Source organism: Cebus imitator, unplaced genomic scaffold, assembly GCF_001604975.1.
Source record: "Cebus imitator isolate Cc_AM_T3 unplaced genomic scaffold, Cebus_imitator-1.0 Scaffold4, whole genome shotgun sequence".
Classification (NCBI taxonomy): domain Eukaryota; kingdom Metazoa; phylum Chordata; class Mammalia; order Primates; family Cebidae; genus Cebus; species Cebus imitator.
The window spans coordinates 9,257,313-9,283,833 of NW_016107319.1; the positions used below are offsets into that span (position 1 = coordinate 9,257,313).

At 38.5% G+C, this 26,521-nt stretch overlaps 1 long non-coding RNA gene across 1 annotated transcript in view; it reads left to right on the forward strand.

Annotated features, from left to right (window-relative positions):
- Window positions 1–26,521, forward strand: part of LOC119472084 — a 146,853-nt gene that overhangs the window by 74,546 nt on the left and 45,786 nt on the right. The window contains exon 2 of the long non-coding RNA XR_005201199.1: window positions 16,867–16,960. This is a non-coding gene — a long non-coding RNA (uncharacterized LOC119472084). The remainder of the gene's footprint in view (window positions 1–16,866; window positions 16,961–26,521) is intronic.

A 26,521-nucleotide genomic window follows, 5' to 3' on the forward strand; every position in this document is an offset into this window, starting at 1 on the left:
CAGCTAATGTTTTGTATTTTTAGTAGAGACGGGGTTTCACCATGTTGACCAGGATGGTCTCGATCTCTTGACCTTGTGATCCACCCGCCTCGGCCTCCCAAAGTGCTGGCATTACAGGCTTGAGCCACCGCGCCCGGCCTATGATAGTTTCTTTTGCTGTGCAGAAGCTCTTAAGTTTAATTAGATCCCATTTGTCTATTTTGGCTTTTGTTGCCATTGCTTTTGGTGTTTTAGTCATGAAGTCCTTGTCTATGCCTATATCCTGAATTGTATTGCCTAGGTTTTCTTCTAGGGTTTTTATGGTGTTAGGTCTTATGTTTAAGTCTTTAATCCATCTGGAGTTAATTTTAATGTAAGGGGTAAGGAAAGGATCCAGTTTCAGCTTTCTGCATATGGCTAGCCAGTTTTCCCAACACCGTTTATTAAATAGGGAATCCTTTCCCCATTGCTTATTTTTGTCAGGTTTGTCAAAGATCAAATGGTTGTAGATGTGTGGCATTACCTTTGAGGCCTCTGTTCTGTTCCATTGGTCTGTATCTCTGTTTTGGTACCAGTACCATATTGTTTTGATTACTGTAGCCTTGTAGTATAGTTTGAAGTCAGGTCATGTGATGCCTCTAGCTTTGTTCTTTTTGCTTAAGATGTCTTGGCTGCTATGTGGGCTACTTTTTGATTCCATATGAAGTTTAAGGTGTTTTTTTTCCAGTTCTGTGGGCCAATGGTAGCTTGATAGGGATAGCATTGAATCTATAAACTACTTTGGTCAGTATGGCCATTTTCACAATATTGATTCTTCCTAACCATGAGCATGGAATGTTTTTTCATCTGTTTGTATCCTCTCATTTCCTTGAGCAGTGGTTCGTAGTTCTCCTTAAAGAGGTCCTTCACATCCCTTGTTAGTTGTATTCCTAGGTATTTTATTCTCTTTAGAGCAATTGTGAATGGGAGTTCACTCATGATTTGGCTCTCTGTCTGTTTTTGGTGTATGGGAATGTTGGTGATTTTTGTACATTGATTTAGTAGCCTGAGACTTTGCTGAAGTTGCTTATCAGCTTAATGAAATTTTGGGCAGAGACCAAAATTGTATATTTAGAAAACCCCAGAGATGGGTTTTTCTAAATATACAATCATGTTGTCTGCAAATAGAGACAATTTGAATTTATCTTTCCCTAACTGAATACGCTTTTTTCTTTTTCTTGTCTGATTGCCCTGGACAGAACTTCCAATACTATGTTGAATAGGAGTGATGAGAGAGGGCACCCTTGTCTTGTGCCAGTTTTCAAAGGGAATGCTTTCAGTTTTTGCCCATTCAGTATGATATTGGCTGTGAGTTTGTCATACATAGCTTTTATTATTTGGAGATACATTCCATCGATACCTAGTTTCTTGAGAGTTTTTAGCACAAAGGGCTGTTGAATTTTGTCAAAGGCCTTCTCTGCATCTATTGAGATAATCATGTGCTTTTTGTCTTTGGTTTTGTGTATGTGATGGATTACATTTATAGATTTGCAAATGTTAAACAAGCATTGCATCCCAGGGATGAAGCTGACTTGATCACGATGAATAAGCTTTTTCATGTGCTGTTGGATTTGGTTTTCCAGTATTTTATTGAAGATTTTCGGATTGATGTTCATCATGGATATTGGCCTGAAATTTTCTTTTTTAGTTGTGGCTTTGCCAGGTTTTGATATCAGGATTATGTTGGTCTCATAAAATGAGTTAGGGAGGATTTTCTCTTTTTGTATTGCTTGAAATAGTTTCAGAAGGAATGGTACAAACTCCTCTTTCTATGTCTGGTAGAATTCAGCTCTAAACCTGCCTGGATCTGGACTTTTTTTGGTTGGTAGGCTATTAATTGCTGCCTCAACTTCAGACCTTGTTATTGGTCTATTCAGGGATTCAACTTCTTCCTGGTTTAGTCTTGAGAGGGTGTAAGTGTCCAGGAATTTATCCATTTCTTCCAGATTTACTGGTTTATGTACATAGAGTTGTTTGTAGTAATCTCTGATGGTAATTTGTATTTCTGTGGAATTGGTGGTGATATCCCCTTTATCATTTTTTATTGCATCTATTTGATTCTTCTGTCTTTTCTTTTTTATTAGTCTGGCTAGTTAGTGGTCATTCTATTTTGCTGATATTTTCAAAAAGTTAGTTCCTGGATTTATTGATGTTTTGAAGGGATTTTTGTGTCTGTATCTCCCTCAGTTCTGCTTTGATCTTAGTTATTTCTTGTCTTCTGCTAGCTTTTGAATTTATTTGATCTTGCTTCTCTACTTCTTTTAATTGTGATGTTAGGGTGTCTATTTTAGATCTTTTCTCGCTTCTCACATGGGCATTTATTGCTATAGATTTCCCTCTAGACACTGCTTTAAATGTGTCCCAGAGATTCTGGTATGTTGTGTCTTCGTTCTCATTGGTTTCAAAGAACATCTTTATTTCTGCCTTCATTTCATTGTTTAGCCAGTAGTCATTCAGGAGCAGGTTGTTCAGTTTTCATGTAGTTGTGCAATTTTGAGTGATTTTCTTAGTCTTGAGTTCTAATTTGATTGCACCGTGGTCTGAGAGACTATTTGTTATGATTTCTGTTGTTTTGCATTTGCTGAGGAGTGATTTACTTCAATTATGTGATCAATTTTAAAGTAGGTGTGATGTGGTGCTGAGAAGAATGTGTATTGTGTGGATTTGGAGTGGAGACTTCTGTAGATGTCTATTATGTCTGCTTGGTCCAGATCTGAGTTTAATTCCTGGATATTCTTGTTGATCTGTCTAATATTGACAGTGGAGTATTAAAGTCTCCCACTATAATTGTGTGGGAGTCTAAGTCTTTTTGTATGTCATTAAGAACTTGCTTTATGTATCTTAGTGCTCCTGTATTGGGTGCATATATATTTAGAATTAGTTAACCCTTCTTGCATTGATCCCTTTACCATTGTGTAATGCCCTTCTTTGTCTCTTTTGATCTTTGTTGGTTTAAAGTCTATTTTATCAGAGACTAGGATTGCAACCTCTGCTTTTTTTTGTTCTCCATTTGCTTGGTACATCTTCCTCCATCCCTTTATTTTAAGCCTATGTGTGTCTTTGCATGTGAGTTGAGTCTCCTGAATATAGCACACCAATGGGTCTTGATTCTTTATCCAGTTTGCCAGTCTATGTCTTTTGATTGGGGCATTTAGCCCATTTACATTTAAGGTTAATATTGTATGTGTGAACTTGATCCTGCCATTTAGATGCTAACTGGTTGTTTTGCCTGTTAATTGATGCAATTTGTTCATTGTGTTGATGGTTTTTACAATTTGGAATGTTTTTGCAGTGGCTGGTACTGGTTGTTTCTTTCCATGTTTAGTGCTTCCTTCAGGAGCTCTTAGGCCTGGTGGTGACAAAGTCTCTCAGCAATTGCTTGTCCATAAAGGGTTTTATTCTCCTTCACTTATGAAGCTTAGGTTGGCTGGATATGAAATTCTGGGTTGAATGTTCTTTTCTTTAAGGATGTTGAATATTGGCCCCACTCTTTTCTGGCTTGTAGGATTTCTGCTGAGGCATCTGCTGTGAGTCTGATGGGCTTCCCTTTTTGGTAAACCGACTTTTCTCTGACTGCCCATAGCAGTTTTTTCTTCATTTCAACCCTGGTGAATTTGATGATTATGTGTCTTGGGGTTGCTCTTCTTGAGGAATATCTTTGTGGTGTCCTCTGTATTTCCTGAATATGAATGTTGGCCTGTTTTTCTAGGTTGGAGAAGTTCTCCTGGATAATATCCTGAAAAGTATTTTTCAGCTTAATTTCATTCTCCCTGTCACATTTGGGTACACCGATCAAACCTAGATTTGGTCTTTTCACATCTCATATTTCTTGGAGGACTTGTTCATTTCTTTTCATTGTTTTTTTTTTATTTTCTCTAATCTTGCCTTCTTGTTTTATTTTATTGAGTTGATCTTCAGTCTCTGATATCCCTTTTTCTCTTGATCAATTTGGCTATTGAAACTTGTGTATGCTTTGCAAAGTTCTTGTGTGTGTTTTTCAGCTCCATCAAGTAATTTATGTTCTCCTCTAAGCNAAGTATTTTTCAGCTTAATTTCATTCTCCCTGTCACATTTGGGTACACCGATCAAACCTAGATTTGGTCTTTTCACATCTCATATTTCTTGGAGGTCCTGTATATTTCTTTTAATTGTTTTTTTTTTTTTTTCTCTAATCTTGCCTTCTTGTTTTATTTCATTGAGTTGATCTTCAATCTCTGATATCCTTTTTCTGCTTGATCAATTTGGCTATTGAAACTTGTGTATGCTTTGCAAAGTTCTTGTGTGTGTTTTTCAGCTCCATCAAGTAATTTATGTTCTCCTCTAAGCTGGTGATTCTAGTTAGCATTTTGTCTAACCTTTCTTGAAGGTTCTTAATTTCTTTGTATTGGATTAGAATATGCTCCTTTAGCTTGGAGAAGTTTGTTATTACCCACCCTCTGAAGCCTGCTTCTGTCAGTTTGTCAAACTCATTCTCCATCCAGTTTTGTTCCCTTGCTGGTGAGAAGTTGTGATCCCTTGGAGAAGAGGCTTTCTGGTTTTTGACAATTTCAGTCTTTTTGCACTGGTTTCTTCCAGTCTTCGTGGATTTAGCTACCTTTGGTCTTTGAAGTTGGTGACTTTTGGATGGAGTCTCTGAGTTGACGTCCTTTCTGTTGATGTTAAAACTATTTCTTTCTGTTTTTTATTTTTCCTTCTAACAGGACCTTCTGCTGCAGGACTGCTAGAAGTCCTCTCCAGACCCTGCTTGCCTGGGAATCACCCACAAGGGCTGCAGAACAGCAAGGATTGCTGCCTGTTCCTTCCTCTGGTAGCTTTGTCAGATGTCAGCCAGAGCTCTCCTGTACGAGGTGTCTCTTAGGATATATGGGGGTCAGGGAGCCACTTGAGGAGGCAGTCTGTCCCTTATCAGAGCTCAAGTGCTGTGCTGGGAGCTCCATTGCTCCCTTCAGAGCTGCTGGGTAGAGACATTTAAGTCTGCTGAAGTGGAACTAACAACTACCTCTTTTCCCAGGTGCGCTGTCCCAGGAAGGTGGGGCTTTATTTATTAGTCCCTGACAGGCTGCTACCTTTTTTTTCAGAGATACTCTTCCCAGCAAGAAGGGAATCTAGTCACAGTCAGCCTGCAGATGCCTTGCTGAGCTGCTGTGGGCCCTGCCCAGCTGCTGGGTAAACTTCCTTGTGATTTTGTTTATGCAGGCAAGGTTAGAACTGCCTCGATAATGGTGGACACCCCTCCCCAACCAAGCTTGACTGTCCCAGATTGAACTCAGAGTGCTGTGCTGGATGCGAGAATTCCAAGCCAGTGGGTCCCAGCTTTCTGAACTTTGTCGGGGTGAGACCCCCCGAGCCAGATCACTTGGCTCCCTGTCTTCAGCCCCCTTTTTTTAAGGGGAATAAGCGGTTCTGTCTCACTGGCATTCCAGGTGTGGCTAAAACGGCCACCCAAAATGGCTGCTCAGTTTTGTGCTGGAAACCTGTCTGGTATTGTAGGTACCAGGGAGAATCTGCTGGTCTATGGGTTGTAAAGATCATGGGAAAAGTGCAGTATCTGAACCAGAGTGCCACAATGTCCAGAAAAGTCCCTAATGGCTTCCGTTGGCTAGGAGGGGGAGTTCTCTGGACTCTTGCACTTCCCAGGTGAGGCAACACCCTGCCACACCCTACCCTGCTTTGGTTGCCCTTCTTGGGCTACACCCACTGTCTAACCAGTCCCATTGAGAGGTACCTGGTATCTGGGTTGGATATAGGGAGATCACTCACCTTCTGTGTCACTCTTGCTGAGAATGGCGCTCCGGAGCACTTCCTATTCGGCCATCTTTGGGCTTCCCTTTCATGAATGGATTAGTGCCTTCTAAAGGTAGGAGAAAACTACTTAGACCCTTTTGCCCTTCCTCCTTCTGCCACATGAGAATACAGAATTCATCCCCTTTGGAAGATGTAATGATCAGGTGTCATCCTGGCAGCATACAGACTGAGGACTCACCAGACAAGTGACTCACCAAAATTAAGTCTACTTAATTTTGAAATTTCCAGGCTCCAGAACTGTATGAAATACATATATGTTCTTCATAAAATACCATATTTGTGGTATTTTGTTATAGCAGCATATATACCCTTTTTTTTTTTTTTTGGAGACAGGGTCTCACTTTCTCTCCCAGGCTGGAGTGTAATGGCACAATCTTGGCTAACTGCAACCTCTGCCTCCCAGATTCCAGCAGTTCTCCTTCCTCAGCCTCCCAAGTAGCTGGGGTTACAGGCAGGTGCCACCACTTCCTGCTAGTTTTTGTATTATTAGTAGAGATGGGGTTTCACCATTTTGGCCAGGCTGGTCTTGAACTCCTGATCTCAAGTGATCTACCTACCTCGGCCTCCCAAAGTGCTGGGATTACAGGCATGAGCCACTGTGTCCAGTCCGGTAGCCATCCTAATGTGGTTTGGATTTGCATTTCCCTAATGACTAGTGATGTTGAGCATCTTTTCTTGCTTTTTGGCCACTTGTATTTCATTTTTGGAGAAGGTTTAGCAACTTATTTGCTCATTTTTTTGACTGGATGTATTGCTGAGTTATAGAAATTCTTTATAAATTCTGATATTAACCTCTTACCAGACATCACTAGTAGATATCTTCTGCCATTTGACATGGGTGTTTATATATTTCATGTAGTTTTTATGATAACCCTGCAAAGTGCCCACTTTCTAGAGGAAATAATTGAAACAGAAATTATTTTATGAACTTGTCTAGGGTTTCTCAGCTACTCAGTGTCAGTGTCATATTGTCACTGTGGATTTCTGATTCTAAAGCAGGTGTTCTTTCTACTACAGTCTGCCGTCTGAAAATATTTCTTAAAAGATTTCTATCTTTTAAAAATGAAAGCAAAAACAAAAAAGGGGAAAAACAATACAAGAAAAATAAACAAAAAGTTTGATGACGTTTTAGACAAACACGATTATAAGTAAAATTATGTTAAGCCATGTTTATAGTAGGACATCATAAAAATAAAGCTTATAGAAAATTCTGACTGTTACATGATGAGTATAAGGTAGTTTTCATCTTGTTTGCGCTACATTTAATAATTCAAAAGATCCTATTTCAGTGCTTCCCGAGAATGTAGTCATTACTGCAATTTAACATTTTCCTTGACTAAGAGGCAGAGCACTTGTTAACCACTGGAGTACCTGTGAGCTATTTGGTGCAGAGGAGGTTATCTCATATTTCCAGAGCACACAGTAAAGAAAAAGCAGGATGTTTAAAATTTTATGGGAGCATACTTTATCTGAATCTTCAGAGTAAAAAAAAAATGCTATTGAATGACTCAGAATCAGTTTGCTAAAGAACAAAAGACCAAGTCTAATTATTTAGATACCTAAAGTCCCACATTTTTTACTTAATTTACTTTAGTAAAGACAAGTATTTCCAGAGAAATTATTTTCTACAGAAAATGCCAGTTTCCCGAAAGAGGAAAGTGATTCCTGAAAGCATTAAAAAGGTGAATAGAGATGAGAAGGATTTTAAGGACAGTAGGCCGTAGACCTAAATGGCGTCTCCTAGAGATCTCAAGTTTCTTTTCGGGCCCCACAGCCTTTTTGTAGAGATAAGATCCCACTCTTAAAGTTTCTTCTGAGTCCCCAAGAGACCTCATCTCCTTCGGCCCAGAGTAGATAGGGTGAGTATACTTAACAATAATTTATTTTGTGTATTTCAAAGTAACTATAAAAGTAGATTTGGAATGCTCCCAACACAAAGAAATGATCATCAGTGTTTGAGCTAGTGAAAATCCCAATTACCGAGATTTGATCCTCACACATGGTATGCTTGATCAAAATATCACATGTATTGCATAAATATGTACAACTCTCATGTACTCATGAAAATTAAACACATAAAGAATTGACTGTATTCTTTTGGTTGTTGTTGCCATAACAAATTACCATAAACTTAGTGGAATAAAACAAGAATTTATCTTAAATTTCTGGATCTCACTAGACAAAAATAAAAGTGTTGGCATGACTGAGTTCTTTCTGGAGACCGCCGGGGAGATTCGGTCTCTTGCCTTTTCCAGATTCTATAAGTCACTCACATTTCTTGGCTTATGGCCTCTTTCTCCATCTTCACAGTCAGTAACATCAGACTGGGTCTTTTCATGCTGTCATCTCTCTGATTCTCTCTTTGGCCTCCTTCTTCCACATTAGGGGGCCCTTGTGGTTACACTGGGCCCACCTAGATAATCCAGTATAATCTCCCCTTGTCAAGGTCAGCTGATTGTCAACCTCAATTTCATCTGCAGCCTTACTTCCCCTCTGCCATGTAACAATATATTCACAGGTTCTGGGGATTGGGATGCAGACCTCTTGGGATGGGGCATTACTCTGCCTATGATACTGACTGAATGAACAAAATGGAAAAAATAAGCTTTGCCTAATCATCTATTTTTTTGTATAAAGACATAAAATTTCAAAATAACCCAATGTACTAGAAGATTGTATATATCACTTTACAAAGTTGATTAAATATCTCATGACTTCAAAAATAATAAACTATAATGATAATAGACAATCAAAAATGATTGATTTCATAGCCTATTTAGATCTCCATTCTGTAGAAATAGAATCAAGCACTTTTATCAGAAGAAAAAAAAAACCATCTAAAGGCTTGAAACCATGTTTTTATTTTATAACTGGCCTGCTGATCATGATAAAATAATTAATATGCACTAAGGGAATGCCCCAAATCTCAAACATGTTATTTCCTATAATATTTGGATATGGATCCTCTAATGGAGCAAGCCAAATGAACTATAAGGTTTTATCATTATTATGCTGGGAATCATGCTTAAAGATCTGTGCTAACAGTGCATTTAAAAAAATTCCTGTGACATACAACAATGAACTTTTCTCTTTCTACCAATAACCTCATTGACTGACACTTTCATATCTAGTGTAAGCACTTAATTGATTATCCCCCCACAGTCATCTCACCCCATTTCACCTCAAAAACGAATCCAGTTTTTATACCTTTTCTCATCAAAGAAATAAAACTCTACAGAAGCACAAACTGAGATACTGAGATTTCAAAAGAGTTACTAATAGCATCTAGAATTTGACATCCTCTCATGTCAAAATGCACTTTGGACCAGTTTTCCCAAATCATACCCACAAGACAGTTTTGTATCCTAATACCTGTTACATCTACATGACAAAAATGACCAAATCAGGGAAAGTAATCATTTCATTTGGAATTTATAATCTCACATTTCTTCTTCATTATAATCTCAATCATGAGAGTTCTTATTTGTCAAGTTTTCTTTTGAGATAGCACTATCGTGGATGGCTTTTGAGTTTTAAGGCACAGTTGAAAGCCATGCCTCTGAAAATAGATTTCTTATCCACATCATGTTGCTGTACTTGTGGACATTTGTCATCTCATGCTCATGCAAGTATACATCAGAAAGCTGTCAATTCTGGCCAGCAATTTCTTATTTTCCACATTACTCTTTTTAGTCTAAATTAGAGCTAAATTGTCAAGTGCTTCACATGCCTCATTTTACTTCAATGTTGAGAACCTATCCCCATTTTACAGGTAATAAAAATGAGGCTAAGCAAAGTGAATATACCTAAAGTTATACTGCTAGAAATGGCAGACTGGGGACTCTCATGGTCTCTGAGGCCAGAGTCCATGCTCCACCCACCACATGTGCTTCCTCCTAGGGCATCTCTCAGGGAGGATGGGACCAGGGGAAGTGAGGAGATAAGGTGCTAGTCTTTCCAGGACACCTGACCTCTACTTGCTCTTTAAATCCTTCTTGAGAGGGTCATAATTCACACTTGGGGAAAATGGTATGAAGAATAAGTATTCATCTAGTAAGATTTATGGCCCGAAATCTTCTCTGTATTTTATTAGTGGGAGGGCAAATAGGAGGGCTCTAATTAAGAGCTGGTCACATACACTGCTCACTCTGTCACAATATGGTGAAGTCCCACTGTCTGAAACATGTAAGCACTGACCTTGACTAAATGCAAACAATGTTTCAACATGTTATTATTTATATGCTTTTAAAGCCTTTAATTGTGGTTAAAAAAACCACATATAAAAAATTTGCCTAATTAACCATTTTTAAGTGTATAGTAATCCCCATTTCTCACTCTCCCAACCCCCCCGTGACAACCATTCTACTTTGTATTTCTATGGAAGTGACTATTTTAGATCCCTTATGTAAGTGTAATCATACAAATTCATTTTTTGTGATGGACTTACTTACTTACTTCACTTAGCACAAGATCCTAAAAGTTCATTCATGTTGTAACCTTTTTACGACTGAATGATATCTCATATATACCACCTTTTATCCATTCATCTAGTGATGGACAGTTGGATTGCTTCCACCTTTTGGTTATTGGGAATAATGCTGTTACAAACATGGGTGTACTAAACCTTCTTGACACTCATATATCTAATAAATGGTTAATACCCAAATTAGATTAAAAACTCCAGCAACTCACAACAGCAAAAAAAAAAAAAAAAAAAAAAAAAAAAAAGGAAAAAAAGCAATTAAACAATGGAAAAAGATTTGAATAGACATTTCTCCAAAGATGATATACAAATGGCCAAAAACTTATAAGAAGATGCTCAACAGTGTTGATCATTAAAAAAATGCTAAGCAAAACCACAATGAGATATCACCTCACGCCCATCAGGATTTCTACTAACATAAAAACACTAAAAAATAACATGTGCGATTATGTATTTTAACATTCATTAGTTTTTCATTGATTTGACACACTGAAGTAAGATATCTTATGAATTTATAATGTCATACAAATAAAAATATTCTTCAGTTATTGTTTGATGACCTCTGGTCATGGATTCTCATTCACTGGGCAAGAAGGAGCCCAGAACCAACAACAGAAGCTCAACATAGTTCTGCAGCACCTTCACAAATTCTGTACTCAGCACGCTTATCTTATTCATTTTCTGGTCTTTAGGTTGGAAACGGAAAGTAACTTCACCCCCAGATTCTTTATGTCCTTGAAAGAGTCATTGACATATATTGTTTTCATTTTTGGATTATCATTACAGTTCATAGAATCTGATAGGCTTGTAAGATTGGTTGCTTAGTTTATAATACACAAAGGTCTAGCTAGCTCATATTGTTTGTTTGTGTAAGTTAGAAATAGGTAGCCTATTTGGAAAGACAGCCTCATGGGCCATGTCTTAGTAAGCATAATGTGGGGCTGAGCTCAGCATCCACATAGCCATTCACTCAGATGCCCTTTTGCAATGGCCCAGGAGGGTAATTTTAGACATTAATTCCTCTTAGAAGATTTGAACAATGTAGTAGTTTGTAGCATCACATAATTGATCTCAAAGCAAGTCTTTTTTATTAGTCTATTCTCACATTGCTATAAAAGAACTACCTGGGATTGGGTAATTTATGAAGAAAAGAAGTTTAATTCACTCACAGTTCCACAGGCTATATAGGAAGCATGGTTGGGAGGCCTCAGAAAACTTACAATCATAGCAGAAGGTGAAGGGGAAGCACGTATATCTTACCAGAGTGGAGCAGGAAAGAGAGAGTGAAAGGGAAAGTGCTACACACTTTTTTTTTTTTTTGAGACGGAGTTTGACTCTTGTTACCCAGGCTGGAGTGCAATGGCGCGATCTCGGCTCACCGCAACCTCCGCCTCCTGGGTTCAGGCAATTCTCCTGCCTCAACCTCCTCAGTAGCTGGGATTACAGGCACGTACCACCATGCCCAGCTAATGTTTTGTATTTTTAGTAGAGGCGGGATTTCACCATGTTGACCAGGATGGTCTCGATCTCTTGACCTCGTGATCCACCCGCCTCAGCCTCCCAAAGTGCTGGGATTACAGGCTTGAGCCACCGTGCCCGGCCAGTGCTACACACTTTTAAGCAACCAGACCTCACGAGAACTCACTCACCATCATGAAAACAGTATGGGGAAAAATCCACTCCCATGATCCGATCACATCCCACTGGGTCCCTCTCCCAAAACTGGCAATTACAAATTGACACAGTAGAGACACAAAACCAAACTGTATCATTCTGCTCCTAGTTCCTCCTAAATCTCATGTCTTTCTCACATTTCAAAATGAAGTTATGTCTTCTCAACAGTCCCCCAAGTCTTAGCTCATTTGAGCATTAACTCAAAAACCCAAGTCCAAAGTCTCATCTGCGACAAGGCAAATCCCTTTTGCCTATGAGCCCCTGTAAAATAAAAACAAGTTAGTTACTTACAAGATACAATGGGAGCACAGGCATTCGGTAAATGCTCCCATTCCAAAAGGGAGAACTTGGACAAAACAAAGGGGCTACAGGTCCCATGCAAGTAGCAAACTCAGCAGGGCAGTCATAAATCTTAAAGCTCTAAAATAATCTCCTTTAACTCCATGTCTCACATCAAGGGCATAGTTGTGCAGGGGGTAGACTCCCAAAGCCTTGAGCAGCTCTGCCCTGTGGCTTTGCAGGTACAGCCCCTGTGGCTGCTTTGACAGGCTAGAGTTGAGTGCCTGCACCTTTTCCAGGGGCATGGCTCAAGCTGTCAGTGGACCTACTATTCTGGGGTCTGGAGGATGGTGGCTGTCTTCTAACAGCTGCACTAGGGAGTGCCCCACTGGAGATTGTGTGGGGGCTCCAACCCCAAATTTCCCCCTGCACTGCCCTAGTAGAGGTTTTCTAGGAGGGCTCCTCTTCTGTAGAAGACATCTGCCTGGACATTTAGGCATTTATTACATTTTCTGAAATCTAGGCTGAGGCTCCCAAACCTCAACTCTTGCCTTCTCTTTACCCACAGGCTCAACACCATGTGGAATCTGCTGAGGCTTGAGGCTTGCACCCTCTGAAGCAATAGCCCAAACTGTACCTTGGCCCTTTTAGCCATGGCTGGAGCTGAAGTGGCTGTGATGCAAGGTGTCATAACCTGAGGCTGCACAGAGAAGCAGGACCCCGGGCCCCACCCACAAAAGCTTTTTTTCCTTTTAGACTTCTAGATCTGTGTTGGGAGGGGCTGCTGTGAAAGTCTCTGAACTGTCTTGGAGGAATTTTCCCCATTGTCTTGGCTAGTCACATTCAGCTCCAATTTACTTATGCAAATTTCTGCAGCCAGCTTGAATTTTTCCCCAGAATGAAATTTTCTTTCTACCACATATTCAGGCTGTAAATTTTTCAAACTTTTACCCTTTGCTTCCCTTTTGTTTATGCAAATGAGTATAGGTTTTTAAAAGCAGCCAGGCCACATCTTGAATGCTTTGCTGCTTAGAAATTTCTTCTATAAGATACCTTAAATCATCTTTCTCAAATTCAATTCCACAGATCCTAGAGCAGCCACCAGTCTTTTTGCTAAAGCATAGCAAGATTGACCTTTACTCCAGCTCCCAATAAGTTCCTCATCTCCATCTGAGACCACCTCAGCCTGACCTTCACTGTCCATATCACTATCAGCATTTTGGTAGCAACCATTCAACAAGTCTCTAGGAAGTTCCAAACTTTTCCACCTCTTCCTGTCTTCTTTTGATACTTCCAATCTGTTCCAGTCTCTGCCCATTATCCAGTTCCAAAGTCATTTCAACAGTTTCAGGTATCTTTATAGCAATGCCTCACTTCTCCGGTAACAGTTTTCTGTATTAGTTTATTCTCACACTGCTATAAAGAACTACATGAAACTGAGAAATTCCACAGGCTGTACAGGAAGCACAGCTTGGAGGCCTCAGGAAACTTAAAATCATGGCAGAAGGCAAAGGGGAAACAAGCACATCTTACGATGGCAGAGTAGGAGAGAGAGAGTGATGCAAAAAGTGCCACACACTTTAAAAAAAACAGATCTTGTGAGAAATCATTTGCCATCACAAGAACAGCAAGGAGAAAATCCACCCCCATGCTCTGATCACCTTCTACCAGGTCCCTCCACCAACACTTGGAATTAAAATTTGACATGAGATTTGGGTGGGGACAAAGAGCCAAACCATAATACCTTCTTTTATGACTTGATTTTTATAGATTTTTAATCCCTGATTTTCTTTCATGACTAGACTCCTTACATGAATGGTCTGAGCTACTTTGTGCTGTGGTTCCAGGAGGTGGCTTTCACAAAAGAAGCTGGCATCTCTGATTCAAAGAGCAACATGAATGACGATTCCCAAAGGACCAACTATGTAGCTTGACATTTTAACCAATAAGGGCAACTGTTGGTTTGCTATGGCCACATTACAATCTTTGGCAACCCTCTTCTTGTTCAGAAATCTTTCTCTTTCTCTAACTTAATTTTTGTGTGTATCCAAGATCTTTGTATTATTTATTTCTGTATTATTGGGGAATATGACGTAGACTCCTTCTCTACTCAGAGGCTAAAATATTTGAAAGAACAAGTTAATGAACACATTGCTACATTGTGCTCAAGATGGTACATGAAATGTAGGCCAAATAGATCTTGTTGTGGATCTGACATAATTTTATAAATGAAAGAAGTGTAGCTCTTAATGTGAATGGATGTAATTGAATCTTTATACTTTGGTTATTTTTAAGCAACATGTTATTCTAAAAGACCATTTCAAAACATATGTAAATGGGTTAAAGAAACTAAAAGTCAAGACCTTGACTTCTTCCCGATAAATTGGCAAATATACAATACTTAAGTATTGCGTACATCTGAAATTAATTTGAATATTCTAGGTCACTCACTAAGAAAAATAAAATAGTAATTTAAAATAGAAATTTTGAATCAGCAAAATTTATTTTATTTTTCTCTTCATATTTGCTATTTTAATCATTAAAATTTTACTTACATCTAAAGATTTTTTTGTTTACAGTAGTAATATCACATTAAGGAATATATACCAAATAATAAATCTCATTCTTTAAATAATTCTGTTGATTGCTACAACATATACTTTTAGTCTTTAAAGTATTGTTTCATGCTATGAAATCACTTAACAGAGTCAGAGAGTGAGATAAGTTCAGTTGTTTCTCTAAGTTAATTTAAGGTTGAATTTATAAAACAAGCAATTGTATATATAACAAATCTGTTTCTTTGGAGCAAGAGATGGTGTTCATGTTAAGACAGTCTAGAAAACAGACTCCTAGTTATAAATGTAATTATGAATTCTTAATATCACCTGAGACCTATAAGATCTCACTATCCAAACAAAAAATAAATATCATTTCGAATGTGTATTTTCCTCTCTGTATGCTAATTATCTTCTTAAAACCATAAGATCTCACCATCCCAAACAAAAAATAAATATCATTTTGAATGTGTATTTTCTTCTCTGTATGCTAATTATCTTCTTACCCAATCAAGAGTCTTATTTCATCTGAATATCCAATACAATTTTCCCATATTACTGATTGCACACTGCAAGTCCAATATTACTGTGAGGCTTTGGTTTTTACATCTTTAATAGAAGATATAATTTAACCTCAGTTTTGCCTACTGGCTGGTGCCTATCAATGTATTGCCTGAAGAACATTTAGAAGTATAGGCTGGGAGATTATTGATCATACTCAGCAAACCACTGGTCTGAGGTACACCTAAATCAATCTTCGCACTTTCCTACTTAAATTGACTAACAACTCCACAAAAAATAGGCTTATTTACAAAGGAAATGAGATCTCTTGCTCAAAGGTTTTAGATTAACCTTGGGGTAGCTGTGCCTTTTTGTGTTAGAGCACAATTATTTTATAAAGATTATGAAATCGCTACAATATGTGCTCTGAGAACTAAGCATTTGGAGAGGGTACTGTATGCGGATTTGTGTTGGAGAAGTACGCTTCTAAAAACTCATAATGAAATAATATTTTCACTGTGGGCAAGACTTTTTCATAATTGATGTGGGTGGAGGTGGGAATAATAAAAGATTAAAGGCTCCTAGAAATTTAACAGAGCTTGAATAATATTTAAAACATTAAATCACTTTGATTTACAGCAGATCTATAAATTCTAACCTTTTGGCATGGTATTTTAAAGCTGAAAGAAACCATATAGTCTAATATCCTTACTTTACCAACAAGAAAACTAAAGATCAGAAAAATAAAATAATCAACAACAAAGTCAGAATTGAAACTTGGGTCTCTGGCAGTGGAAATACTTACATTTCAACCACAAAATTCAAAAATAGCAACTTGATACTGATATTGCTGTGAAGTCTTTTCTGAAATCTCTCAAATATCACATGCTTTAGTTACTCTGCCAGAACAATCTAAGCAGGAATATTTCAATCTCTGGGTTCTGCTGTCTAGTGATCTATACCAAACATTCATGATGAGGCAGGCGATATTAGTTCATTTGGACCTATTTTAAAAATTATACTTTAAGTTTTAGGGTACATGTCCAGGACATGCGAGTCTATTAAATGGGTATACATATGCTGCATCTATCACCCTGTCAACCACATTAGGTATTTCTCCTAATGCTATCCCTCTCCTATCTCCCTACCCCCTGATATCCCTCCCCTAGTCCCCCAACCTCCAACAGGCCCTGGTGTGTGATGTTTCCCTCCCTGTATCCATGTGTTCTCATTGTTCAACACCCACCTATGAGTGAGAACATGCAATGCTTGGTTTTCTATTCTTGTGTCAGTTTGCTGAAAATGATGGTTTCCAGCTTCATCCATGTCCCTGCAAAGGACATGAACTCATCCTTTTTTATGGCTGCATAGTACTCCATGGTGTATATATGCCACATTTTCTTTATTTAGTCTATCTTGATGGGCATTTGGGTTGGTTCCAGGTCTTTGCTATTGTAAACAGTGCTGCAATGAACATATGTGTGCATGTGTCTTTGTAATAGAATGATCCAGTAACGGTATTACTGGGTCAAATAGTGTTTCTATTTCTAGATTCTTGAGGCTTTTGAAGGATATTCAAATGCAAGAGAAAGGGAAGCCAAAGGGAGTGGGCAGCAGATGACAAAATGAGAGAGGAGCTAGGAAAGTAGGTGTTGGTGAAATTATACAGAGACCACCCAAGGTGGTGGGGTTGAATAGGGGATTGAGGTTAACTTGAGGGCCTGAATTAATGTTGGGATTCAATTATGAGTTACCTTGTTAATTAGGTAAGTGTGGGACCAATCAAGTGACACTGGAGTGAAGAGTAAAATGAGCACACTCATGTGGAACCACTTTAAAATCCTCAGTGTCGTCAGTTAATGCAGTGTTTATGGTTTGAAGCTGAGCTGAGTCAACACTTGTATAGCTTGTCTAGTGATATGGCACACTTTTTTTCTTTTTTCTTTTTTTTTTTCAAGACAGAGTCACGCTCCGTTACACAGGCTGGAATTCAATGGCATAATCTCACTGCACTCTTCTCCTCCTGGGTTCAAGCGATTGTCCCACCTCAGCCTCCCGAGCAGCTGGGATTACAGGCATGTGCCACCAATCCCAGCTAAATTTTGTATTTTAATTACAGGCGGGGTTTCACCATATTGGCCAGGCTGGTCCTGAACTCCTGACCTCGTGATCCACCCACCTCAGCCTCCTAAAGCGCTGATATTACAGGTGTGAGCTACCACTCCCGGCCTGATATGGCTTTTCTTTAAAGGCACAAGTTCAGAAACATAAACATTATTTACTCCCAATTAAAACTGAGTAGTTATTGTAAACTGTTGTAATTATTGTGGGTGTTGAGTTAAACAATATTTTGTAGCATTAATAATGGCAAAATACTTGAATATAATAATTGTCAATTAATTTGTAAATTAAGCAGCAAAAAGATTTAATTGCAATTTTATTAAATTTTACTTACTTTTATGGGATGTGGTAAGCTGTTTGATTGCCTAAAAGTTCACTTAATTAACAGAATGGAAATTTTAAGAGAATGTTTATAAGTTGAAAAATTGAGGTTGAACGAAAAAGGGAAAGAAAAACTCTAGCTATTTATCTTGAACTTTTGATTAGTGACTCTGTAGCCCTTTTTCCACAATCATTCTGACCATTTCAACACTTATTTTCCTAAAGCCTTTGAAGTATTTTGTGTGGACAACCTCTAGAGAATTAGAAAAAAAATGGTAATATAATACAGGGCATACTAATTAGCAATGTCATAAAAAGTCACTGAGAATAAATTCCAAAGTGTGAGAATTGTGGTCTGTCAGGAAAATTGTTTTTAATTCTTCACACATTTACTTTATTGAACTGCAGGAGACAAACAGGTGCAACAGCCAATATAACTGTGTCATTAAAATATAAAATAGCATGGATATTACATACTTAAGAGAGAATAATCTTCCTAGGTAGCATTAATTATAATAGGAGCTAATAAACTGAATACCTACTAACTTTATGCTTGGTGTTTTTTAAGTATTATCACCTTCAGTCTTCCAGCTCTATGAAACACGTATCATTTTCCTTATTTTACAGAGAAGAAAACTTAAACTTAGGAATTTTAAGCAATTCTTCCAAGGCCACATGAGTTGGGTTTCATATGTAAACATAGAAACATAATAATAAACTCTTATTATCATGATAATATCTGTGGTTATCATGAACTTCAATAGATGTGACATCTAGGAAAATTGAAATAATTGGAGGATAATTTCTGCCTGTAGCCCAGGAGCTGTCACAGTGAAGCCTAAGATTCAAGGACAAATTTGGGGGTACAACCTTCAAAGGGTAAAGAGGTGAGTATGGCCCATTTAAAAAATGTTAGCATCTTTACCAATAGAGCTTCTTTGAAGTTCCTGTGGAAAAGAAAGACCCCAGAAAGGATTACAGTCCCTAGAGGACTGCTTCTCACAGCTTTGTGTAAAGCTGAAGGCTCTTTTGAGGGGAGACTGAAAGGAGAAGTCAAAGAGAGCTTTCTCTCATTCATGCCAGGGAGACATCCATTTTGCTAGCCTCTCAACTTTACTCCATTGTAATTATAATAGTGGAAGGAATTAAATTTGTTATATAGTTCTGACATAGAATTGACTTATCTTGCCAAAAAATTCTGGTTGGCTTGGTATTCATGTTCAATGGACCAACTGAAAAGATCATACCTCATTATGTGTCTTAGCTCTACCCCTGTGAGTGGGGGGACATTTAAAGAATATGCCCAAAAAACCTAGCACAGTAGAAAAGTAACAGAGTTTTGTGTACAAGCATGAGGGAAAAAGAGCATCATGAAGAATCAGCTTCCCAAGTAGCTGGGATTACAGGAGCCCACCACCATGCGCGCATAATTTTTATATTTTTAGTAGAGATGGGGTTTCATCATGTTGGCCAGGCTGGTCTCAAACTCCTAACCTCAAGTGATCCTCCCACCTCGGCCTCTCGAAGTGCTGGGATTACAGGTGTGAGCCATGGCGTCTGGCCTCCTGTTGGCTGGTTTCTTTCACTTGATTATTTTTCCTCTCTGCCTTTGATCATTTATTTTGCTTCTTAGTATGACTGATAATGTTTTTGAATTCAGGATATCATGTGTGAAAATTTTCAGAGATAATCCTAGACCCTAGATGGTGTTACTGATAGAGGGTTTGTTTTCTTCCTGGTTGAAAGTTAGGTAGAGGCAGATCAGCTAGTCTAATCTCGGGTGGGCTCGAATCTTCATGACAACCCTTTGTTTCTGGATCCCTATTACTTCTGAAACGAATCCCATCCAGGGTTCCAATTGAAATGCTGGGATATTTTGTCTGCTTCTTATTGGGTCCTAAACTTCCATTTTATTCCGTAGCCCCATAAAATCCTTAGAATATCTGCTCAGCGCCTTCATCTTTAGGCTACTGTTTAGGAGGTGACAAATACCTCAAGGAAAAGTGGCACCGAATGTTGAGCTCACCTTTCTGTACACCCTTCTTTCCAGTATCCTGGCTCCTCAGTCTTGCTGCCTTGCTAGTTTTCTGACACCTTTCAGCAGGTGTTTTCACTGGATTATCCTATTTCACAGTTGTTTTCATGGGATGACTGATCTCCATAGAGCTGTTCTAGGGAATGGGAAAACATGCCAGACATTTTCTTACCCTGCTTTATTGAATTTCTTATTTAATTCTTCACATTGAAAATAATGTTCTTGATTTTTCTGAGTACCAGAAACATCTGAGAAAGAAAAATACAAATATTGGAAAGAATATTTATAGAATATTACATAGAATAATATACTAAGAGCATTTCATATTTAAAATAAGTATTTAAAAATATACTTTATATTTTATATTATATTTAATATAAAATTAGTCTATTTGCAAAAGAGGCAACTTCATAGAGCATACTCTTCACTGGGTGAAAATCACCCCATCAAGAAAGAAAGAATTTTCTTGAAACTGTGTGTTCACCGTTGACATTTCTAACTGCCAGACAGACTCAAGAATTCTTCATTCATGTCCATCAAGGACAAAAGAAGGTGTTTAAATATTAGGAAATGTAAAGATGGTTCTTACCAGAATCCATCCTTTTACCCTAAGCACGAAAGTCTAGTTTTGTGTTATTTGAAAATTTTAGAAGATACAGTTTTTCATTAACTCATAAAAATCATTTTGTGACCCATCAGGGATAGCTGCTGTGCTCCATTTCTGTATGATATTTAATCTGAATGCTAAAAGAAAAATAATTAATACTTTACTACAACCCCGATGTATTAAACATAGTTATTTTTGTCAATATAAAAATGAGTCATCTTTTTCTGTATTCCAGTTGGTGGATATTTCTGTAAGCTTATTTAATTGGATAAGGGTTAAGGGTATGATGTTTAAATTACACAACTGTCATGTTTGGTTTAAGCCATGAGGCTTTTGTGAGTTTATTTTACAATACCGTACTTTCAAAACTAACAAGTCAAGACAGCAGCAATAGGAGGCAAACACTTTTCATTTCTTTCACCAGGTTACTGAAATGTGGCCTGGTTCCAGCTACTGATTATGTGTATTTCCAAGACAATTTCATAGAGCATGCTCTTCACTGGGTGAAAATCACCCCATCAAGAAAGAATTTTCTTGGTATTTTCTTGAAAGCATTGACTGTGAAAGCACAGCTCTTCTGGTTTTTTAGAAGCTTTCATCTTACATCGAACAGTTATTACCAACAAAGAAAACAAAGAAGAAACCTAGCTCTCATATTCAGGAAGGATGCTTTCAGACGGTCGATGTAAAAACACTAAGGGAGGGGCTGCAATGCCAATACCCTGTGTTAAACCTGCAGCTGCAGGAAAGGCTGTCAGGTGAGCAGTTAGAGGGAAGGAGGTGTTGGGGGCTGTATGGTGGGTGACAACCTCGAGAAAACTCACCTCATTGTGCTTATCTTATCTCTCTGCTTCTTGGATAAGTGACACAAGCCTTTGAGTCCAGGACTCTCTGCCTTTTTATTATGCACAGACTCCCTCAGGGAGTGGGACCTAAGGAAAGGTTGGACTTAATCGGACACTTCCTACCACTTTCCTACAGACTTTCTTACAACTCTTGCCCAACAGAAGTAGGCAAAGCTAACTCAAACCATACAGACTGAGTCCCTTGTTCCATCAGACTTTTAGGTACAAGGTCGAGGTTGGGGGCTGAGAGTATACAGTGACTGATCTGGGAGACTGAAGGAAAAGTTTTTCTGGAAATAGCAAATGGGAAACAAGAAGGAATGCCTGGTATGGTAGCAAGGAGGAAGCGACCAACCAAGGAAGATTTCAACAGGCTCAGAAAATCTTGCCTCTGGCCAGGCATGGTGATTCACGCCTCTAATCCCAGCACTTTGGGAGGCCTAGGTGGGTGGATCACCTGAGGTCAGGAGTTGGAGACCAGCCTGGCCAACATAGCAAAACCCATCTCTACTAAAAATACAAAAAAAAAAAATCTTTCCTCTCTGGGAAAAGACGTGGGAATTCTATAATCTTTCTTAACCTCCTGCTAGGACGTAAATGAGATGGTTGTCGGTATCAATCCCTTAACAGGACCCAGAACAGAATTGCTGAATTCTTTGGTCCCCATCTGAGAGTGCCTGAGTCTGACCTTGGCAACAAAAAGACTCTAATAAAATATAGAACATTAACTATAGGGAAACATAGATTAGATCATTGTGTGGTCTCAGCTTGGGCTGAAGTTGTGCTTGTGCCAGGATATAGACATATCTGCAGGAGGTGACCTACTGTCCTCATAAAACGATGAGGAGTCTCCTAGGAAAGGATTGATCATAAAGGAAGCTGTAGGCATATACTCTGCCTGAGAGCAAGACCTCAGTTGAAAGGAGGGACTACAGTAGTTTGAGCACAATGTGTAGAGAGTCCCTCAGCCGCGTCCTTGGGTGAATCTGCACACGGTGCTCAAAAGCTGATCTGCCAGCCACAGTCACCATCAGCTGTTTGTCACAGTCTTTTGCTTCCATCCTTCTTTCTTTGAGACAGAGTCACTCTGTCACCCAGGCTGTAGTGTAGTGGTATTATCTCAGCTCACTGCAACCCCCACCTCACGGGTTTAAGCAATTCTCCTGCCTTAGCCTCCCGAGTAGCTGGGATTACAGGTGCCTGCCACCGCACCTGGCTAATATTTGTATTTTTAGTAGAGATGGGTTTTTGTCATGTTGGCCAGGCTGGTCTCGGATTCCTGGCCTCCGGTGAGACTTCAGCCTCAGCGTCCCAAAGTGTTGAGATTATAGGCATGAATCATTACGCCTGGCTGCTCTCATCCTTCTTGTCGATCTTTCTATGAAACCTCATGAAGCCTCATTATTGCTGCTGCTTCATCTATTCACCCTAGAATGACAATATCAAAGCTGCAGGGATTACCTGATGCTCCCAAACCCAGTAGCTTTCAAGGTGGCCATGAGATACTTGTTTCATATTGTTTCATCTTCTCTTGTGGATTTCATATTTTATCACTTAAGAACCTAGCAAGGCTTATATCCTAAGTCTCATATAGTCCTTCCACATGACCCCGATGGCATCTCCTTCTTTGTTTCCACTTCCTGCATTTCAGGTCCTTTTAAGAAAAACCCACATCCTCTTCTATCTTAAAGCAAAGTCCTTATGCAAATCTGCTTATGCAAATTTTCTTGTTTTAAACTGCTCTCTCTCTAGTTTATTATATGAAACCAAAGACAAGCCTGAAGGCCAACAGTATCCTGTATCACTAGCAGTTATAATTGTCCACATTCACACTGGAGATTCTGTAGCATAAACATTTGTCAGTATAATAATTCTTAATCTTCTTACCTAGAATCTTGTGAAACTCATCATAATAGTATGCTGTAAGTGTATCTATTGCCCCTAACATCTGCAGGATCTGTATTAAGACACATTGTTGTTGCTAGTTGTATTTCATTTTGAAAGAGTCCGACATACTAATTAGGATAAAGGCTAAAATTTTGCCATGGTGAAAGTCTATGCCAACTATACAAAATTAAAATATTTTGTGATACTTGATGTAACTTTGTAGTGATAGAATAGAAATACATTGGTTTTCTTACATGATAAAACAAGAATAAATCCTCTTACCTAAAAGTGTTTCTGAGACAAAAAGAAGCATTTTTTTTTTTTTACCAGAAATAGATGGATTAAATCCCCTTATCATAATTATGTATTTGCCACTGAAAGGCTAAAGTATTTGATGAAAAATAGCATGATACCATTACAAACAAAAACCAAGACATCCAGAAAAACGAGTCTGCTGTAAATCCCAGGTGCTCTAATAAGTAACTCAGGGACCTTAATTAACCTTTCTGAGACTTCTATTTCTCCTATGTCAAGGAGCATAAACATCTAAACACAGTTTGTGAAGATCAAGTTGAGGTGATGCTTATAACATTTCTGTTACTTGGTAGGACAAAAAAAGGTAGTTATAATTTTATTTAAGTTTCGAATTAAAATTGTATGACAAGCGTTTCGAAGCATCTAACATTACCGTAGTCCTCTTTACTGGTCTTGTAAAGGTTACGTTTTAGGAAATTTAAAGAGGTATAAATTTTACTAGAATTATTTCCAGGAACTGGTTTACAATTTTCTTGGGGGGGGGTTGTTGTATCAAAATACTAAAGATTTTGTTCAGTTGAAAAGCCAGGGCTGGGCGGGGTGGCTCACGCCTGTAATCCCAGCACTTTGGGAGGCCGAGGCGGGTGGATCACAAGGTCAAGAGATCGAGACCATCCTGGTCAACATGGTGAAACCCCATCTCTACTAAAAATACAAAAAATCAGCTGGGCATGGTGGCACGTGCCTGTAATCCCAGCTACTCAGGAGGCTGAGGCAGGAGAATTGCCTGAACCCAGGAGGCGGAGGTTGCGGTGAGCCGAGATCGCGCCATTGCACTCCAGCCTCGGTAACAAGAGCGAAACTCCGTCTCAAAAAAAAAAAAAAAAAAAAAAAAAGCCAACAGGTTTTTATAACTTTAGTTTTGATAAATGAGAGAAGGAAAGAGAAATATTTCAGATACTGTATCATGACAGGTAAGTGATTATCCTGTCTTATTATTATTTGCATAGAAATGTTCTTGAAAGTCCATGAAATGGAGACTCTGGGCAATTTGGCTGCCTCAGCTGATCTAGAAGGGTGCCCCACCTGCTGAAAACAGTTGGAAATGCTGAACAAAATAATAAACCATGACACTAAAAATGACTATAGAGAAACATGACAAAAAGAAAGAGAAATCCTTGGATGCCAAAGAAAGAGCTCAAATCAGGATGGGTTTTGGGAGAGATGTTTTTTTCCAGAAAACTTCCACATTTCATGACAAACTGCATTCCTGAAAAAAAGTGGAAACCAACTGAAAACAAACTCATAATAAAACATTACAAACCAGACAGGAAAAGCAGCATGATGAAGAATCAGAAAATACAAAATTTTGTCTTCAAAAAGCCCTCTAAGGACTGCAGCCAACAGGGTAATCTGAAAGAGGCTATAAGTATGTTGAAAAAAGCAAAACAATAGGAAAAGGAACATTAGGGAAAAAATGTTTATGTGGTAGCTTTCTATTCTTCATTCTTCAGAAATTTCCCTCACCCACCCCCAGATTTCTAAGTCCTATGCATTAACAGATATCTTTGTTCCTTTGAAGACACCTGTATTAGTTTGCAAGGATTGCCGTAATAAAGCACCACAGATTGGGGTGACAGAAGATCCAGATCAAAGGGTTTGCAAGGTTGGTTCCTTTGGGAGCTGTGAGGGAGAATGTGTTTCATGTCTGTGCCCTAACCTCTGGCGGTTTGCTAGAAATCTTTGATGTTCCTTGGCTTCTATGGTATCATCCTAATGCCTGCCTTCATATTCCCATGGTATTCTCCCTGAGTATGTAAAAATTTCTTTTTATGAAAATACCAGTCCTGTCGGATCAGAGGCACACCCTACTCCAATATAACCTCATTTTGACTTGTTACATCTGTCATGATCCTGTTTCCAATAAAGGTCACATTCTGAGATATTTGGGAGTTAGGACTTCAACATATGAATTTTGGGGAGAAGGGACATAATTCAATTTGTAACAACATCCAAATATAAATTTACTATTTTTAGATTTTTTTAGTCTTACTAGAATGTAGAAACACAGAAATCTTCCACTGTCCTCATTCTGTGCCAAAATAGAACACTGCAAGTAAATAAGAAAGAGAGGCATTTTAGATAAACCTAGACTTGCAGGCTATGTACCAAAAAGACACCATTAAGAGGCAAGACCTGCCCAACAGTAAGCTAGGAAGATAGAAAGCTTCTCTAACTGCAAGCTCGTAGGACTTATAACATTGCTTTCAAAAAGCTTCTTAAAGTATCTAAGTATTTTCCTGTGCAATGTTATAGATCTGGGCACATAATACTTAGAATAATATATTTAGTGTCTTCAAAATAATGAAAATGAATATTTTAAATGTTCTAAACTTTGCTTTGAGGTCTTGAGATTTAGCCAATGACCAAATAAAAATATTTATAATGCTATTGTATATTTTCTATAATGCCAGTGCTATCAGCCTGCCATCAGCACTTTAGAGCACTTTTCCCCAGGTGCTGCTGTGACTGTTTGTCACTATTTCATCATTTACAATAGTACTAATAGAATTTTTCCGAAAGAATTAATGTGGAGGTCAAATGAAATAACAAATGTAAAGCATTTATTAGAGTGCCTGGGACAGAGTAACTGCTCAATAAATGTTAATTCTTCTTATTATAGAAGGTGCTGGATTTAAAAAAAGCTTCCTGAAGTGTTTTCCCTTTTTCGTAATACAATTAAAGGGTGTTCCTATGCCATATTTTCCTCAAGAAAAGAAGGGTCAGTGTCACCCAGAAAAAGAGCTCATGGTATAGTAAAGCAGTTAGAAATGCAAACATAATTAAATCATTTAGATAAACTAGGAAGTATGGGGCCACTTTGTTTTTAAGAGAAAAGGTTAGACAATAATAATGTATCTGGATATGTCGGCTCTAGAGGAGAAGGAAAAAGAAGTTGGAGAAGCTTCCTCTGATGGTCTGCCTTTTCTGTATGAAGTATGGGGCAAGATCATTGGTGGGCAATTAAAGATGGGAGTGGAGTAGTCTTTAGAGGGGTAAAGTGTTGGAACTTCTCCCCCGGAGAATACAAATATGAGCTGAATGGAGTCAGTCCAACTGAACGCAAGGTCCAGT